General features: G+C 41.9%; 1 protein-coding gene across 2 annotated transcripts in view; it reads left to right on the top strand.

The window, feature by feature from the left end:
* The first annotated feature begins 2,323 nt into the window (after window positions 1-2,323).
* Window positions 2,324-18,783, top strand: part of BOC (BOC cell adhesion associated, oncogene regulated) — a 68,920-nt gene continuing 52,460 nt past the window's right edge. The window contains exons 1-2 of one of the 2 annotated variants that reach the window (XM_083361579.1): window positions 2,376-2,543; window positions 2,646-2,679. The gene's annotated coding sequence lies outside the window, so the exon portion shown is untranslated. Of the gene's footprint in view, window positions 2,544-2,645; window positions 2,680-18,783 lie in introns of both variants that reach the window. The other variant, XM_083361578.1, reaches the window with a different exon arrangement.

Here is an 18,783-nt window from a genome sequence, read left to right as displayed (position 1 = left end):
CTTCCCCATTGACTTTGCTTGTTCAGAAGGTCGCAAAAGGGGATCACACGACCCTGAAACATTGTGACCATCATAAATGTGAATCAGTTGCCAAGCATCCAAATGTAAATCATGTGACCCTGGGGATGCTGCAACTATCATAATTGTGAAAAATGATCATAAGTCACTTTTTCCAGTGCTTTTGTAACAGTCACTTTTTGTAACAATTCACTTTCAACTGCAATTCCTCAGATAATCCAACTACTCACCAAACCAGTTGTTCACAGTACAAATATTACAGGTAGTCCTCAACTTACAGCAGCTCATTTAGTGACTGTTTGAAGTGACAATGGCACTGAAAGAAGTGACATATGACCATTTTTCACACTTATGACTGTTGCAGCACCCCCTTGGTCACATGATCAAAATTCAGACGCTTGGCAACTGACTCAGATTTATGAAGGTTGCAGTGTCCTGGGATCAAATGATCACCTTTTGTAAAACTTCTGACAAGTAAAGTCAATGGGGAAGCCAGATTCACTTAACAACTGTGTTACTATTTAAAAACTGCAGTGGTTCGCTTAACAAATGTGGCAAGAATAGTCGTAAAATGTGGCAAAGCTCACTTTACAAATTTCTCACTTAGCAACAGAAATTTTGGGATTAATTGTGGTCATAGGTTGAGGACTACCTGTGCTTGTTTTTATCAATTGTTTATTTGTTGATGGTATACTGCCCAGGGTTGCAATAGCTCAAACTGGGCAGCCATACAGAATTCTTAGATAAAAAATCATCATCATCATCATCATCATCATGACCACCAACCACCATCATCGTTGCAGCTTGATGCATATGGCCATCCACTCTGGTTAATTGATTCCATGATCAAATAGCTCTTACTATTAGGATGTTTGCTTTAACGTTCATTAATCTTCTGCCTTCCTATTGTTGTAGAAAGAAGAGACTCACACCAGTTCTTCAGGAAAGGAAAGGTTTAATACGCAGGTTCAGAGAGCTAAACAAAGCAAAGGGTCTGAACCCCGAGGGGTGTACGAACAGACATATTTATACCCCCCTATTTCCCGCGTAGCAGAGTGAGCGCCTGTTACTCGTCCCAGCTTCTGCCAACCTAGCAGTTCGAAAGCACGTAAAAATGCTAGTAGAAAAATAGGGACCACTCCGGTGGGAAGGTAACAGCGTTCCGTGTGCCTTTGGCGTCTAGTCATGCCGGCCACATGACCACGGAGACGTCCTCGGACAAGCGCTGGCTCTTCGGCTTTGAAACGGAGATGAGCACCGGCCCCTAGAGTCGGAAACGACTAGCACGCGTGTGCGGGGGAACCTTCACCTTTACCTTTATTTCCCGGTTGTACATTGTTTCTTATATGGTTACATTTTACACATTCTTATCAGAAGAGAGTTTGCATAAGACAGTTGCAGGGAATACGTGCAGCTACGCTAACAGGATTATTTTATTTATTTATTTATTTTAATTCCATTTATATCCCGCCCTTCTCCGAAGACTCAGGGCGGCTTACAAGCTAGGCTACCTTGATCACCTAAGGACAGGAATAGGTTTGTTTACACAATGACTTTAGTACACTTCCTCTTTACTATGACTGAAATCTTTTATTTTGGATTCTGGTCTTTAAAATTAAGTCTTTATCCTCCTCTGTGTCATCCTCTCTGGTATAAAAAGGATCCGTCCTTTTTTATCGCTTATCAAGACTAATGCCTGCAATCTCTCTTCGTAGGATTTATTTTCCTGTCTAAAGCCTGCTTGAAATGACCTATCCTTTCCATTATCACACCTTAAATTTCCTTTGCCATCCGTGGCCTGATTGGTTTGCCTTTTTTTTTTTAAAAAAAAATGAAATTATTCATTACGCTGAAGAGAATCATTCGCTATAGTAAACTTGCTCTTAACTGTCGCCTATTCCGTCGCCTGTTGCTGGTTAATACGGATCAGCAGCTAGAACTATCCAGTTGCAAAGCAAAGGGCCGGCCATCAAAACCTCCCCTTCCTTTCCCCCCAAAACTTTTGCATCTAACGTTCCCATCCTACCCCTCTCACAGATTTGGAAAATCGATTTTACAAGCAGTCTTTTAAACCTCGCCCTCTTCCTTTCTTTGAGGCGTCAGGTGCAAATGGAGGGCTCCTCTCTCTGGCCGCCGACACAGCATGAACGGGAAGGGCATTGTTGGGACCCCCTTTGGAGGGAGCTCGGTTTCCCCTCTTTTCACTCCTTCAGCTCCTCCCCTTTTCTCCCCTCCTCCGAAAGGGAGGAGGAGGAGGAGGAGGAGGAGTGGGAGGTTCCAGAAGTGAGCGAGCAAAAAGAAGGGAATTGTTTGAGAGTTCAGTCATCCAAAAACCTTCTCCCATATGGAGGGTCTGGCTGCCTCGATTCCAGTGCCTTTCCGCAGTGTCTTCTTCCTATCTCGCTGGGCTTTTTAGGAAAGTTGCGACTCTTCCTAAAAGCAAGCGGCATCCAAGTTACAACAATCTTCTTTTTTTTTCCTTTAAAGCCTCTCCATCCAGATCATCCGGCTCCGTCTTTACTTTGGTGAGTGCTTCGCAGATCTGTCCGGCCTGAAACCTTTTTCAGCTTCGGGGGTTGCAGCTTCTTTGTTGCTGTTTAATTTTTTCTCGCCACCCTTTTCCTTAGTTGGCTGTTCCGTTAGCATCAGGAGAGATCTTAGGTGAGTCTGAAACATACCCTCTCCCCTCCAAATAATAGCAAAGCAATTCCCGGGGCTGATTGAAACAACAACAACAACAGAAGAACAACCAGATTTATTATTTTATTTTATTTTATTTTACTTTGCTGCTTTTCTAAGTCAGCTGCAGTTTGGTACTTTGTTGCTCTGAAATTTGAAGGAAAGAAGTGGGGATCTTTGGTTGGATCCTATGAGAGAATTCGATAATTTGTGAGAAAAGAGGGAGTAGATTTTAGTGAATCTCTCAATTGTATTTATGCAAGTTTGTTTTCCCTCCTAGACAGGTGGGATTGTACTGTGGTTCTCCTACTTCTTTTGGTATCTTGACCAAAATAGAAGGCCTGGCATCTGCTATTGAGCTCCAGCACTTGACTAAACTCCAAATAACAGCTTCTTTTTTTTCTAAACTAATGTGCTTTAAAAGAAAGAGCGGTCTTGGAAATTTTCCATAGCAAGCCTGTATCTATCTCTCTGTCTCTCTGTTCCTCTATCTATCTATCTATCTATCTATCTATCTATCTATCTATCTATCTATCTATCCATCCATCCACCTACCCACCCACCCACCCACCCATCCATCCATCTATCTATCATCTGTCATCGATCCATCATCTGACAGTTTTCTATATCTGCTTCTAGGAATGTGCAGTCTCTGGGTTTTGACTGGGGATAGAGAAGTGAAGCATCTAAATGCAGCAGCAACCTTTGCTTGCACAGGGCTCAAAAGTTGCTGTTTCACAAAATGCGTGGATGGGTTTGCTGTGAAGAAACACTTTTATTGCTTGCCTTTTCCCCTGTAGCTGCTTGGTCTTGGCAGACATTTTTAAATACAACAAAATTTGAAAATGTTGCTTTTTCTTCATGCACAGAAGAATTTTAGATTTCATTACTACACGTTTAGCTGTGTTGCCTAATGAATTGGAAGGAAAGAATTATTTACAGGAGCATCTTAATCAAGTTGATTTAAGTACCAAGGTTAAGATTTAGAGGTTTCTGTAGGAGATTAAACAAAAGTGCACTATAGTGTAAAATTTGTACAAATTGTAGGGCAGGTACTGTTTTTCCTTTGAGTTCTTTTATGAGTTACACAACTTTTGAAAAACTTATTATAGATTCTTTGTGTTCTTTCTTCAGATCTCCTTATTGCCACACTTAAGAATACAGCTCATATTAGATGCAAAACTTAATATGAATATTTGGAATATTGTATTATACATTCTTTATCCTTTTTAAGCAACGTAAGACTATTCTAATCTATACCCTACTAAAATTCTTCTGTCTGCCACCTTTAACTGGGCAAAACAGTGCATCATAAGGCAAAACCTTTTCAACTGAAGTACCTCAGATGAGTTGACTTATAGAATGTGTCCAAAATATAGGACCTATGACTCCTGTGGAATTGAAGTTTAGCAAATTTTACAAAGCATTTTATAACCTAAAATTATCATAAAGGCATTTTATGACATCATCCAAGATGTCATAACACATTTCCTATGGTCTACTCCGATGTTTGACTGTGCTGTACAATTCAGTATGGGCTACTTTCAAGACACATCTCTAAATAACTTTGTGAATTTTTTAACAACTGTTCAAGTACATGAGAAGTTCTGTTATTGTTGAAAGCCTTGAGGAATCTGATAAGGAAATGTCCTTAAACAACGACCCAACAGGTCATGGGTTGTCTAGTGTTTTCATAAAAGTATATGGGATTGATTTGCATAGGTGGAAACTAAGTGGAGTTTTACTTCCTGTTTCTTTAGGCTTCCCAACTGTTTTCTTAATGAAAGCTTTGAAATATAAGAACGCTAAGGCACTAGTGAGTGAAAAGCAAAGTGTCTAAATTACAGGTGGCTATTTCTAAGAAGGGCTAAGATATCATGGTGGTATTTCTGTGTCTATTCCAATTTGAATTTATGTAGTTTGGAGTCCATATATTTTGATCTATTATTGTAACATTGTATTTTTCCCCAGTTAGCTTGCTTTGTCAACTTTTTCAGGGGACAAGGCAGGGAAAGGGCTTGTGTGTGATGACAATAGATTTTGTACATCACTTTCTTGTCAGTAAATAAATTGATTGACAGAAGAGTGTACATTTTTATTGGTCTAAAATCTGTACATGATCTCTGAATAAACCTATAACGTCTTCTAAAGAAGTTTCAGCTATTAGCAGAAAAATATTTTGATATATTTTTTTTCACAAGGTTCCGTCCTAGGCCCAGTACTCTTCAATATCTTCATCAATGACTTAGATGATGGAATTGAAGGGGAACTGATCAAATTTGCAGATGACACCAAAGTGGTATGAGTAGCCAACACTCTAGAAGACCAACTAAGGATCCAAAAAGATCTTGACAAACTTGAACAATGGGCCCTATCCAACAAAATGAATTTCATTGTGGAGAAAAGCAAAGTTTTACATTTAGGCAAGAAAAATCAAAGGTACAAGTACAGATTGGGTGAGACCTGGCTTAAAAACAGTAACTTTGAGAGGGACCTTGGAGTCCTAGTGGACAATCACTTGACCATGAGCCAGTAGTTTGCAGCAGCAGCCAAAAAAGCTAATACAATCCTGGGTTGTATAATCAGAGGCATAGAATCAAGATCACACAAAGTACTAGTACCATTTTATAAAACCTTAGTAAGACCACACCTGGAATACTGCAGCCAATTTTGGTCACCATATCACAAAAAAGATGTTGAGAGTTCGGGGAAAAATCAGAGAAGAGCAACTAAGATGATCAAAGGCTTGGAGACTAAAACATACAAAGAACGGCTGCAGGATTTGGATTTGGCTAGTCTAAAGAAAAGAAGAAATATGGGAGACATGATAGCAGTATTCCAGTATTTGAGGGGCTGCCACAAAGAAGAGGGGCTCACGTTATTTGCCAAAGCACCAGAGAGCAGGACAAGAAACAATGGTTGGAAATGATCAAAGAGAGATGCAACCTGGAATTAAGGAGAAACTTTCTGACAGTGAGGACAACTGAACAGTGGACCAGCTTGCCTCCAGAAATCGTGGGTGCTCCATCACTGGAGATTTTTTAAAAGAGGCTAGAGACAATCACTTGTCTGAGATGATATAGGTCAGTGATGGCGAACCTTTTAGAGAGCGAGTGCCCAAACTGCAACCCAAAACCCACTTATGTATCATTGGGTGCTGGTTGGTCGTGGCCCATTGGGTAGGCATGGCTGCCGTGATAACGGCAGACTGGGTGGGACTAGAAAGTTCAATCAATCAATTCCAACTTTGCGAGATCTTTTTTTTCCTGCGAGAAGTTGAAATTGATTGAACTTTTTTTTTTTTGCACATGGTGGCAGAAAGCAAAAAGGTTTTATAAAACCCAGTTGAAGGCCTACTAGGACTGGGGTGATAGCACACGTGCCCACAGAGAGCTGCATGCCCCCTCTGGCATGCATGCCATAGGTTCACCACCACGGGTATAGGTTCTCCTGCTTGAGCAGGGAGCGGGAATAGGGACCTCTAAGGTCCCTTCCAGATTCTATTCTATTCTATTCTATTCTATTCTATTCTATTCTATTCTATTCTATTCTATTCTATTCTATTCTATTCTATTCTATTCTATTCTATTCTATTCTATTCTATTCTATTCTATTTTCTATTCTATTCTATTCTATTCTATTCTATTCTATTCTATTCTATTCTATTCTATTCTATTCTATTCTATTCTATTCTATTCTGTTATTTTGACTTTATCCTGATTCCCAAAAATAATTCAATTACTTTATATAAGAAATCATATTTCTTAAACTCCATGATTGTGTTTGTTTGTGTTTTTGTGTGTATGTGTGTATGTGTGTGTTTGTATATTATTTAGTATAGAGTATAGCAGAGGTCACCAACCTTCTCATGCTGGCGGCCCAGAGGGAACCAGCTGGGAAATTTGTGTGCATGTATGCGTAAATGGGGCTGCATGCACCCACCTGGTTCTAGCAGCCCCGTTTGCATAGGTGTGCAGGCGCTAGCCACCACCACTAGCCCTGCATGTAGGCACAAATGGGTCCGTGGGCACTAATGGGGGTGAGTGCTTCCACATGTGTGTGTGCACTGGCCAGCCTGTCCCACAGCCCACTAATGGGCTGCAGCCCATAGGTTGGGGATCCCTGGAGTATAGAACTTGGCTTTTATCATCATTTAAAGTTCATGGGATGCATAGTTTCCAGTCCAGTAATTTTGTTCTCCAAAATAGCATTCCTAAATTTATTTATTTAGTTTTTTATTTCCCATCTTTATTACATGAACTAAATTGCATTTTTCCATCAACCTAACTGAAGAAACATTCATCATATTAAAAAAACTTCGATATTTGAAGTATTAGAAATTGTATGTCCCAACATATTTGGAGACTGTAATACTTAGGGTCTAGGCGATGTGAGGAATCTTTCAAGTCTAGCTACTGTACTGCTGACCAACAGCTACAACTACTTCTGACCAATATGATCAAAAATTGTGGTTGATTGAAGTTTCAGCATCATCCTCAGCAATGTCTGATCAAATGTTCTTTATTTTGGTAATTTCTGCCATGAAATATATTGGAAGAGAATAGTCAGTAGGATGAAAAATAAAAGTTAGGGGTATTTCTTGCTGAAACTGATGTCTATGATTATTTCTTACCAACAAACACACAAATTAGTGATGACATGCATTCTAACTGATGATTGAAAATGTACAATCATTAAAGTTGGTTCTGTTGCTAAAACTGAAATATAGAAAAAGAGATATGTTAAGTGGAGATGAATTTATGTTATTGATTTACACCGATGCTTAGTTTTTAGAGTATTATATATGGATGTAGCCAGAGAAAATGTGCACAATACTCTTAGTTAAAATGTCTGCTTCTTCTACAATTTAAGCTTTAGGAACCTTCTTAAAATGAGTCTCTTAAGGTTATGTTTTCAATAACTCTGTGAAGGGCATATATGCTGAAATTACTTCCAATGTATAGCACTGGATTTTCAAAAGCATATCACATTGATGTATTTCTCCTTACAATGTGAAGACCTGTATCAGTGATCATAAGGAGAACGATGTTATGTCTAGCATTAATCTAGAACTGTCTTTAAGATGTGTGAACTTCTGGAATTCCTGAGCAAGTGTGCTCTAGAGCAGGGGTCCCCAACCCCTTGGTCTGTGGACCGGTACCGGCTGTGGTATGCCAGCAACTGGACTACACAAAAAAGCAAAGCCGCATCTGCGGGATGCAGGCAGCACACAAAACCATGCCCCTTCCAGTCCACAGAAAAAATTCTCTCCACGTAACCAGTCTGCCCAAAAGGTTGGGGATCTCTGCTCTAGAGATTTCACTATCTATTATTGATACAGTTGATGCAAACTTTTCAATAAAGCTGTACAAGTTGCACATATTGAATCTCTGGTACTCACTTCATTCATGGTGTTTGTGTGTGTAAAACTGCATGATAGTAGGAAGTTTTGCCTATACCAGGGGTAGGCAACCTCGGCTCTTTTATGACTCGTGGACTTCAACTCCCAGAATTCCTGAGCCAGGCTGGCTCAGGAATTCTGGGAGTTGAAGTCCACAAGTCATAAAAGAGCCAAGGTTGCCTACCCCTGGCCTATACTATGAAGTTGGGAACTTGTGTTAAATACAGCATAGTTGAATTCTCAGGATGATAATGAGATCATAAAAATATAAAGTGAGAAGTTTAAGCATTACAAATGTACAAAATAAGTGCTATTGGCCTGTTTTTGATAAATAACTCTGCAGCTAACATCTATCAGTACTCTTCAGGAATCTCTCCAGAATCCATGACATAGGTGTGTTTGACTTCAGATAAATAAATTTCCAAATAAGGGTTTGAAGTAGAAACAAGGGTAAGAATATTTGAAATAAATTTAAATAAATCTGCATATAAATTTGACATGCAGATTCAACTAAGTGATCCTTGTAGTCTACTGTTATATTTTGGATTTAGATCTATTCATATTTTGAGAAAATGTCCTTTGATTATATTTTATACAAAGCTATACCACTTTCAAAGTTCCCAATTCTCCATGTGTGGAATAGAAGAGTTGACTGCTTAATAAAATGGATCCTTGGAAACATAGAATAAAGTTGTGCACTAATTTGGATCTGAAGGCAAAAAAGTGTTTTCAACAATGTGACAGCACAAACATTACACTTACCTGAGTCAGCTTCTTAAAACAGCTGAGTTATCTCTTGGGATCACACAACTATTGTCCACCACTGAGATTTAGAGATGATGTTTGTAACCCCTTGGTCTAACAGCTTTTTGCTTCCAAATCTGAAGTGTTGCATAGTCCCAGTACACAAACCTTTGTGCTTTTATATCTCTCTAGACACAATTCAGATTCTAAATATTGTGGCCATCCCTTTGGAAAAGAGCTAAAGTTTTATTGTCTTCCATCTCTGCTATGATTTTGTTAATCATGGTTAACCTCAGGGCTTTTTTTCTCATAGAATGCTCAGAATGGCATTCCGGCACCTTTTTTTGCACACACACACACACACACAAACAAAAGCTTTTGCACAAGCTATGCTACTCCTTCTATTGGCTTTCAAAAGCCAATAGGAATTGCTGCTGAGCGCGCTAAAAGACCTGGCTGGCAAACGTTGCACCGGCTAGTTGTCTGCAGCGAAAGCAAGTAGGCAGGAACTTTGCATCCCTCCCCGCTGCCCAACTACACCATCTCAACTAGGTAAGTAAGAGAAGACAAGGAGTGGGAGGTAGGTTCTGCGGAGTCCATGTGCACTCCTTCCTTGTGCTCACCCGTGTCAGCCAGGCTGGTGGCCTACCTGGTGGTGGACCTGCACTACTGTTGCCTCGCTCTGCGTGCCTAAGTGGCCGCCCTGCATCGCCTGGCCCGCACCACCTCCGCTGGATGCCCTGCGTAGCCCCACCATATAGAGCGGGCCCTGCTGCTCCCACAGCACCAGCCGCGCTGGCTCCGGCCCCGGGGGGGAGCCCGCCACCAACACCCCTTGCACCCATGACCGCAGCAGTGCCACCCCACCCACCCCCGCCTCCTGTCCCTGCCAAGATGAGAGTTCCGGCACCTTTTTTTTTAGAAAAAAAAACACTGGTTAACCTTATTTAAAAATATGTAAATTCAATTTTAGTACTGCAGCTTTAGGTACCATTGTTTTTTTGTATCACATTGCAGAAGCCTGGTTTAACTCTGGAACCTTTAAATCATTAAAGGCAAGAACCTTTTCACAACTATAAATGTCTTCAGCAACAATTAAACAATCTGGTTGTAAACTCACATTGAGAACTTAATTTAAGCCTCCAATTGTAATCCAAACAAATGGAGATGACCCATATGGGTTGCTGAATGTACTGGAAGTCTTTTCTTTGATGTATGTTTGAACAGGATTGAAATATTTAATGATTTGGTGCCTTGTGGCTTCAGGGGATTTACTGTAGAAACTTTTTAGTACATGTAATCCATGATATGTGTACTCACTAGATTCTTGGAAGTGGTGTTTCAATAAAATGCCATATATGGGAGAGAAAGTAAAAAAATTAAGGATCTAGCTGTGCTGTCTGATTCAACCGAAATGAAACAATAGCTGAATAACTTAAAATTACATTCCTCAATGGTGAACAATTTATTGTTACATTATGTCTGTCAATCCCAGATCTGTGATAGTTCTGAATTTTCCTGTCCTTGCAAGAATTATAAAAAGATTAGGTGTGCAATTTTTGATGTGTTATCTGTTCATATCTTTATAACTGGGATTTCCACCTATGCCTTGGGCTATACCAGCATGAAGTGAAAGCAGTAGCTAAAGCATACAATACCTTGAGAAATGAATTTTTGTCAGTCAACTGCATCACTATACCCTAGTAGAAGAGCACTCGGTTTGCATGCATTTTAAAAATCAGAATCATTGGACAGAAAAACCTTAAATCGTGAGGAAGGCTCTGTGCATTAACATCTGGGCTTGCAATCAAATTTTCAACAGGAGGCTTTCAAGATCAAACCACCTTTTAAAGTTTAGATAAGTGCCAAAGTGGTTTCTGATGCAGTGTCACATGAAGGAAGGAGGGGAACCTCAATTAAATAAATTACGCCTTTCATTTATGTAAAGCAGACATGTCAAACACAAGGCCCGGGGGCCAGATCCGGCCCGCGAAGTGGTTTCATGTGGCCCGCGAAGCCATCCTGGAAACATTGAGGGAACGGCCCCCACTGCCTTGGCCCTGGCCCAGAGACCCTCCTTCTGCCAGAGACCCTCAGATCTGTCCCACTCCTGCCCAGGCCCCCATAGGCTCTGTTCCATGTTGCTCTGTCTTGGAATCCACATCTTTTCTATGCTGCTAGTCTTGCTCAATGTAGTCCAAAACTATTCTGAGATTTTATATATATATATACAAAGGGAGCTCATTATTGTACATCCCTGCAGCATGGAAACTGTTCTGGGCCAAGGCTGCCCTTTACCTTCTCTACAGTACCCAAATCTGAACTCTTAGAAAGCTCAATATTTGTGAAGTGGTTTAAACTAAGCTTATTAGAGCCTTTCTTGCAATCCCCCAATGTATTAAGAATGCTGTTTTACATTTGGAGATGGCTTTAGTTTGTGTGGAGATTAGAGCTTAGTTATTGCCAATTTTGGGTTAGAATTAAACTTGTCTTCCTATTGATTTGGTCTCTTTGGCTCTTAGGGGCAATTTTAACAATATGGTTTCAGAAAGCTATCACTAAAATCGTATTTTTTGGGCTTGTCAGTAGAGAGACTCTACTCTGTAGGCTTTGAAAATGCCAGATGTGCTCCCAAGAAATAGACCTGGGATATGGATCTTTAAACTAACCTAAGCCTAGTGTCTAGTCACTCTAGTCCTATAATTCAAGAGATTCTTCAAAAAGGATTTGTGTCAACCTCTTATTTATCTAAGGTAAAGGTAAAGGTTCCCCCACACATGCATGCTAGTCGTTTCCAACTCTAGGGGCAGGTGCTCATCTCTGTTTCAAAGCCGAAGAGCCAGCGTTTGTCTGAGGACGTCTCCGTGGTCATGTGGCCAGCATGAGTAGACGCCAAAGGCGCACGGAACACTGTTACCTTAACACCGTAGTGGTCCCTATTTTTCTACTTGCATTTTTAGGTGCTTTTGAACTGCTAGGTTGGCAGAAGCTGGGATGAGTAACAGGTGCTCACTCTGTTACGCGGCACTCGGGATTCGACCCGCCAAACTGCCGACCTTCTGATCGACAAGCTCAGCGTCCTAACCCACTGAGCCACCGCATCCCTATTTATCATATAGTACAATATAAAAATCATGTAGGGCTTTTATTTTAGTCAGGCTAAACACACTGCCCTCGTCAGTTCTCTTTGGACACTGTAAGAATACTCCATTGAACTAGTGCCAAGGCCAATGTGGTGATGGCTCGGTAGAATCTTTAGCCATATGTTGTTTCCTTTACAAGGACTCTAAGCATGACTTTCATCGACCCTATCCTGAAGAGATTTCCAGAGAACACAACTTTTATTTGTCAGTGTCTTATCTGTATTTCCTCCCAGGTTGCTCAGTTTTGTGCCTCCTCTATTACTCATCTTACTTGTAGTTGAAGATTTTGATTTATTTATTTATTAATTCTTATTTGCATTTTATGTTGTTTTATTCTATTATCAATGAACTTATATCCCTGTACTTTAAAAAAATGTTTTTATTTATTTATTCAAATTTAGGTACCACCTCTCTTGTCTCTCTGAGTGCCTCTGGCCAGTATACAGCTTTATATTCTATATTTCATCCTCATTCATTGTTATATATTCATTCATGAATATATATTTATATTCATTTACTTTTAGGTTTTATATCATATTGTAGCCTTATGGCTGTAATAGTTATTTGGTTTTTATTTGATGACTATACTCTCCATTAAATGTAATTTAATATACAGTACATATATACAGTACATCTGAATAATATAATAACACTATGGCAGTAAAAACTGGTGTAATCAGTGTGGGAAATATAGAAGAGAATAGTTTAATAATATGCTGTGATAAATAAACATTGTTGCAAGTCCTGGATTTTTTACAACAGTTAAATTTTAAGGATATGCACAGATATAGTCCCAACAAATGTCATATTTATATATACAGTAGTAGGATGAGACAAGGAGCAAGATAATATTGGGTAGATGTCTGTAAATGGTTACACTTACAGTACGTAACTTTTATTACAATACAGAGCAACATTTAAGAGTGAACCAAAGGAGTATAGCATTTTGTACTGATTAGGAAGAAGATAGAGATCTGATTGCAACTTAATATTAAATTTTGTCATTAAACACACACACACACACACAAACCAGTTTCAACTCTTGGGTTTATGTACTACTTCTTTTGATTGGGAGTAGATTTTAAAAAAGAAAGCTTCTGCTATGAAATGGTTATATTTAAGTTTATAATTGAGACCATATCTAATGGTTAGTGAACAAATCAAGACAGAAAATTTACAGTGTGTTCCAAACTTCCTTGAATTAATTGTGGTTGAAGCTTCCATAAGTTTACATATGCTCAGATACAATAAACTATGGTTAGTTAAAAGTATGAACATACCTTTCCATTTCCCCCTTAACTACACTAGAAAAGATGGAACATGGAACATGTATTTGATGCCCATATTAATACTAACTAATCTATAGTTTAGTTTTATATTAGAAACAAATATTTTTGTTTCTGATGTATTTATTACAATACAGAGCAACATATTTTAGGGTGGAGATAGAGACAAAGACAGCGTAGATATATGTCATTTAACTATAATACAATTTGTTTGGCCTTAGTTTAAAATGTGTGTCTGTGTGTATACTATATTTATACTAATTTATGACTTTGCACAATTTGTGAACCTATCATTGTCTTCCCTCAAGCATTTATTTCAAGTCATCCAATATTTAGTAAATTAACTTAGTAATTATGATGCAATGAGAGAGAAATCATGATATATAAAGCCTGCAACTACAGTCTAAGGAAGACACTTGATTTAAAAATGAGATAAAATTAATTTGTGAGACTCATTCTTAATAAATTTACACTGACGTCTGATGATCTTCATAGAATGATAGGAGTGGAAGGGACCTTGATTATTTTCTAGTTCAGGGGTAGGCAACCTTGGCTCTTTTATGACTCGTGGACTTCAACTCCCAGAATTCCTGAGCCAGCTGGCTCAGGAATTCTGGGAGTTGAAGTCCACGAGTCATAAAAGAGCCAAGGTTGCCTACCTCTGTTCTAGTCCACTCTCCTTCCCAAGACAGGAGTCCTCATACCATCTTGGACAAATGCTTGTAATCTCATGTCCTTTGGAAAATAAGCCATGGTGGCATAGTGGTTAGAATGCAGTATTGCAGACTACTTTTGCTGACTGCCAGCTGCCAGCAGTTTGACATTTCAAGTCTCACCGGCTCAAGTTTGACTCAGCCTTCCACCCTTCCAAGGTCAGTAAAATGAGGACTCAGATTGTTGGGGGTAACGTGCTAACTCTGTAAACCGCTTAGAGAGGGCTGTAAAACACTGTGAAGTGGTATATAAGTCTAAGTGCTGTTGCTATTGCTATTGCTCTAGGTGTGCACTGGGTTGTTCTGTTATGTGGTGCCTGGAAGTATAGTATATCCACAGCATTTCCCTAGTCCACTAATTTAGTCAATTTATCAAAGAAGGTGATAAAATTTGTTTGGCATGACCTTTTCGTAACAAATCCATGCCGGCTCGCTCATTCCTTATTCATTTGTTCTTGTTAATATAGCTCACCTTGTTCAAGGTGCTTGTTCATTTCATTGTCCATTGTCCACCTTGTTCACTTTTGTGTGCTCAATCTGCTGCTTGATTACCTTTTTGAGGATTTTTCCAGGTATCCCCTGAGCATCCTGTCCAAGGCTCTCTGCGCTTATGCCACATCATGCATCATCTCAGGTCTTGAATTGGCATTCCTTCTACTTCTATTCCTTATCTTTTTTATAAGGAAGAAAGAAATTTTAAGTTTTTAGCGTTCTGGTCTGTGACTGTAGTAAGATTGAATTTAAGTTTTTAATGGTCAAGTTTCAAGCTTTCCAAATATAGTTTCTGGAACTGGAAGAGGCTCTCTGCACTTCTCTTATAGAGTAACTTAATAGCTCTCAAGGGTCTTCCGATATGCTGTGGAATGTATGCCAGAATGGAAAGGAAAATCCATCCTTTAAAAAAAAAGATTGAGTAAACAAGCAAACACAAAAGTGGGGGAAGAGACAAAATAGCAGTAGCCAGGAGTATTCTGTTTATTCTTTAATGTTCAGTAAAACAGTGAATTATATTTGAATATTAGTGTTGTGTCCCTTTAAAATTGCATACAAATGAGAAGGTAAAAGTATTTATTTTAAGGGTTCTTTTATATATGCAGATAAACTTTTTAGCTTATTATTATCTTAAGAAGAACATGTCTATGTTGTATTGACCCTAATTACTTTATACAAAGAAACCCAATATATTTTGTGGAAAATCATATACCTCACTTTATATTTCAGTTGTCTGCAATCAAGGATAACCATTCTGAGTTTAATAAACTAATGTTTTCAACCATTTCACTGCCTGGTTTAAGAATAATCTTTGCATTAACAGTTTGATCATGTACAGGCGGACAGCCTTTTCAGCAGTTCTCAAAAGGTGGTTGAAGTTGCTTACCTAGTAGCTGCCTACTTTTTAAAAATATTGTCCCAGATTTCCAAGACAAAGTTAAAAAACAGAGGGAGGCATCTTTCCCTCAATTTCTGGCAGATCAAATGAATGCCAGGGGTGGAGATTGTCCTGTTCAAAGATTTGTTGCCTGCTGAATTCCAGATCCCCATCTAATCTATTCAGAAGAAAGCAACATGTCTATGAGGAGAAGATAAATGATTATTATTCTGGAATTCAGCAAGCAACAAGAGAAATGGAGTGTATGTAAGGATGAAACTTTGCAGAGAATATTACATGGACTAAAGTTGATCAAATGTCAGAGCTTTCTTATTTCAGTTTAAAGAGATCTGTGTATATTGGACACATTGTAGTAATATTGCAACAACATATGGCTTGATTGCAAAACATTGTTAACTAGATCAGATAAAGACTAGCACTGCATTCATATAACATGGATTATTTAACCTTACAGTAGTTAGATTTTTTTTTTTTGATGGCTGAGAAACTTTGGGGTACCCAGATTGTTTGGTTAGTTTACAATTTAATGTTTCTTACAAATCTGGAAAAATTAACTCAATGAACATTAATTAAATTAATTAAATTAATTAATGTGATTGTCCAGATCACCAGACTCCTAATTAAGCATGGTGTGGCATGATATCATTACATCAACTACATTGAAGGCTATGCTTGGTATTGAAACCATTTCAGGACAACAGTGAGAAATTCCACAAACCAAAGAAAGTATTTTAATGACTAATATCCAGATATTGAGGCAATGACATGACACCATATTACAATTAAGTGAAAGGATAGCATTCATATAGCAATAAAGGCTGTAAACAATGCACTGGGACAAATTATTCGATCCACTAGTGCTTTTTCAGCTTGATTCCCTCCAGATATGATGGATAAACTATAACAGACATGTCAAACACAAGGCCCGCGGGCCACAAACGGCCCGCCATATGATTGAATCCGGCCCGCACAACTCTCCCAGAAATTACAAAGGTCCGGCCCCCACCACCTTGGCGCCGGCCCGGCTGAGCACCTGCTCAGTAGGAGGCAAGTGCTGGTGGAGCCCAGCAACATTTGCAGCTCATTAGCCCCTCAACAGCTCATTAGCCAGAGCCCAGGCAGCCTCCTCCCAGTTCCAAAAAAAAAGTGGGACTAAAAAAATTCAATCGATCAATTCAAACTGCTCACAAAAAAAAAAACAACTTTCAAAGTTCAAATTGATTGAATGAACTTCTTTGGTTTGTGGGACTGCCTACAAACTTCTTTGCTTCTTTGGACTGCACGTGGAGTCAACGGAGGAAGAAACAGGAGGAGTGGAAAGGTGAGCGGGACCTTTTTCTACTTGCTGTGCGGGTGGGGGCGGACTTGAGGAGGCCAGAGAAAGAGCCGCTCTGTTACCTCTGCTGGCATGCTTTGGCGTTTCATCTCCTCGTTCGGGCGCTGCAGAGGGTGAGCCGAGGCGCCCGGCCAGATCCTGCAGCGCCCCAGCCCAGAGGCGCCCGCGGGAGCTGAGCCGCTTGTCTCCTCGTTCGGGCGCTGCGGAGGGTGAGCCAAGGCGCCCGGCCCGATCCTGCAGCACCCCAGCCCAGACGCGCCCGCGGGAGCTGAGCCGTTAATCTCCTCGTTCGGGTGCTGCGGAGGGTGAGCCGAGGCGCCCGGCCCGATCCTGCAGCGCCCCAGCCCAGACGCGCCTGTGGGAGCTGAGCCGCTTGTCTCCTCGTTCGGGCGCTGCGGAGGGTGAGCCGAGGCGCCCGGCCCGATCCTGCAGCGCCCCAGACCAGACGCGCCTGCGGGAGCTGAGCCGCTTGTCTCCTCGTTCGGGCGCTGCGGAGGGCGAGCCGAGGCGCCCGGCCCGATCCTGCAGCGCCCCAGCCCAGACGCGCCCGTGGGAGCTGAGCCGTTAATCTTGTTCGGGCGCTGCGGAGGGCGAGGAGCGGCTCCGCTGCTGGGGGCGCATCTCGGCCAGGCCTTGCAGGATCCAGGCCGGGCGCCTCGGCTCGCCCTCCGCAGCGTCCGAACGAGGAGACAAGCGGCTCAGCTCCCGCGGGCGCGTCTGTGCTGGGGTGCTGCAGGATCGGGCCGGGCGCCTCGGCGCGCCCTCCGCAGCGCCCGAACGAGGAGACAAGCGGCTCAGCTCCCGCGGGCGCGTCTGGGTTGGGGTGCTGCAGGATCAGGCCGGGTGCCTCGGCTTGCCCTCCGCAGCGCCCGAACGAGGAGATTAACGGCTCAGCTCTCGCGGGGGCATCTGGGCTGGGGCGCTGCAGGATCGGGCCGGGCGCCTCGGCTCGCCCTCCGCAGCGCCCGAACAAGGAGACAAGCGGCTCAGCTCCCGCGGGCGCATCTGTGCTGAAGCTCCTCTGCCGGGCTTCTTTCGCATGCAATTCTGGGCCAGGTGCTTCTGAGGGCAAGCAGAGGTGCCTGGCCTGGATCCTGCAAGGCCCCGGCTGAGACGCGCCCCCAGCAGCCTCAGGCAAAGTAGCTCGCATGCAAAACAAGCCCGGCAGAGGAGCTGGAGCAGCTCCGCTGCTGGGGACGCGTCTCGGCCGGGCCTTGCAGGATCCAGGCCGGGCGTCTTTGCTCGCTGCTCCGTCTCCTCTGCCGGGCTTGTTTCGCGTGCGAGCTACTTTGCCGGCCGCTGCTGAGGGAAGATCTCAGGAGAGGAGCATAAGGTGGCAGGGAAGCTGCATGAGGGAAGGCTGCTCCAGCCAGCCAGCATCCTTTCCATGCATGAGTGGAAATGGGGTTTCCCTTTCAAGAAGGGCCAGCCTCCCTCATGCAGGACTGGGAAGTGCTGCTCCCTGCCTCCTCTTGCTCTCCAGAGATCTGTCAAGGCAGAAGAAGGAACACACACACACACACACACACACACTCTCTCTCCAAGCTTGGAGACTAGGAGGCTATCTACATTTGAGATAACAAACTACCAATCATGCCTGGGCTTGGGAAGAAGGCCCTTTCCATCCTCTGCACATGCTTGGCTGCAGATGTTTGGGGAGGTGAAGAGCTTGTGGGGCAATGAGATGTCCCCACATCAAATTAGCTGGTGCAACTTGTTCTCTCCTGACCTAGGCATTTCGAGTAAGCTGCGCTGAGTGAGCAGCATTGAGCTGGCCACGCCCACCCGGTCACGCCCACTTGGTCATGCCCACCTGGCCACGCCCACCCGGCCCCCTGAAGGCAACCATAACGCTGATGTGGCCCTCAGTGAAATTGAGTTTGACACCCCTGAACTATAACTTTTATCAGCCCAGGAAACTGACATTGGTCATGCTGGTAGGTAGATAAGGAGTTGCAGCTCAATAGTTCTGGACGGCACTCATTTTGGAAAGGGTAGACTATTACAATGAACAAAAGCCATAAGCCAGTGATAATATATAACCTGTACCATGCAGAATATACACTAATGGTA

This window comes from Vipera ursinii, assembly GCF_947247035.1.
Source record: "Vipera ursinii genome assembly, chromosome: 4".
Taxonomy (NCBI): Eukaryota; Metazoa; Chordata; class Lepidosauria; order Squamata; family Viperidae; genus Vipera; species Vipera ursinii.
The sequence above is the reverse complement of the archived record's forward strand: the minus strand, read 5'-3'. Positions and strand labels throughout refer to the sequence as shown.